Source organism: Pygoscelis adeliae, unplaced genomic scaffold (genome assembly GCF_000699105.1).
Source record: "Pygoscelis adeliae isolate BGI_AS28 unplaced genomic scaffold, ASM69910v1 Scaffold167, whole genome shotgun sequence".
NCBI classification, from domain to species: domain Eukaryota; kingdom Metazoa; phylum Chordata; class Aves; order Sphenisciformes; family Spheniscidae; genus Pygoscelis; species Pygoscelis adeliae.
Genome location: NW_008825428.1, coordinates 6,741,719 through 6,742,617, shown reverse-complemented (window position 1 = coordinate 6,742,617; position 899 = coordinate 6,741,719). Strand labels below are relative to the sequence as shown.

Here is an 899-nt window from a genome sequence, read left to right as displayed (position 1 = left end):
ATCCAGATGACGTAGCAGGTCGTTGACCGCTTCCTCTTGGATTATGGGGGGTTCATCCTGCTCGCCATCCCTGTTTTCCAGCTCAGGGCGCCGAGTACCCTGAGGGTAACTAGTCTGATTGCTAAAGACTGAGGCAAAGAAGGCATTAAGTACCTCAGCCTTTTCCTCATCCTCGGTGACAATGTTCCCCCCCGCATCCAATAAAGGATGGAGATTCTCCCTGGCTCTCTTCTTGTCATTAATATATTTGTAAAAACATTTTTTGTTGTCTCTAACGACAGCGGCCAGGTTGCGTTCTAGCTGGGCTTTTGCCTTTCCCATTTCCTCTCTGCATGACCTAACGAGATCCCTGTACTCTTCTTGAGTCGCCTGCCCCTTCTTCCACAAGTGGTAAACTCTCCTTTTTTTCCTGAGTCCCAGCAAGAGCTCCCCGTTCAGCCAGGCTGGTCGTCTTCCCCGCCCGTTCTTCTTATGGCGTATGGGGACAGCCTGCTCCTGCGCCTTTAAGACTTCCTTCTTGAAGAACGTCCAGCCTTCCTGGACCCCTTTTTGCCCTTCAGGACTGTCTCCCAAGGGACTCTCAGGCTAATGTCCACCCTCCGGAAGTCCATGGTTGTGGTTTTGCTGCCCCCCCTCCTTACTTCACTAAGAATCAAGAATTCTATCATTTCATGGTCGCTAAGCCCAAGATGGCCTCCAACCATATCTGAGCTCTATTTGAGGTTCATGCAAATAGCGAACTCTGTTTTAAATCCCAATTGTAAGAATGTCTGTTTGGTCCATGCCAGAAATCAAGATATGCAAAGCCTCTGGCTTTCTAACAATACATCCAGTGGTTCCTCCATTTTCTCAGCCAAAAATGCAGCATGTACCACTTCTGTGGCCCTGGAAAATTTGTC

At 48.9% G+C, this 899-nt stretch overlaps 1 protein-coding gene across 1 annotated transcript in view; it reads left to right on the top strand.

Moving 5' to 3' along the window:
- The window catches only part of GALNTL6 (polypeptide N-acetylgalactosaminyltransferase-like 6), a 320,798-nt gene that overhangs the window by 245,012 nt on the left and 74,887 nt on the right, over window positions 1–899 (top strand). The window lies entirely within an intron of this gene.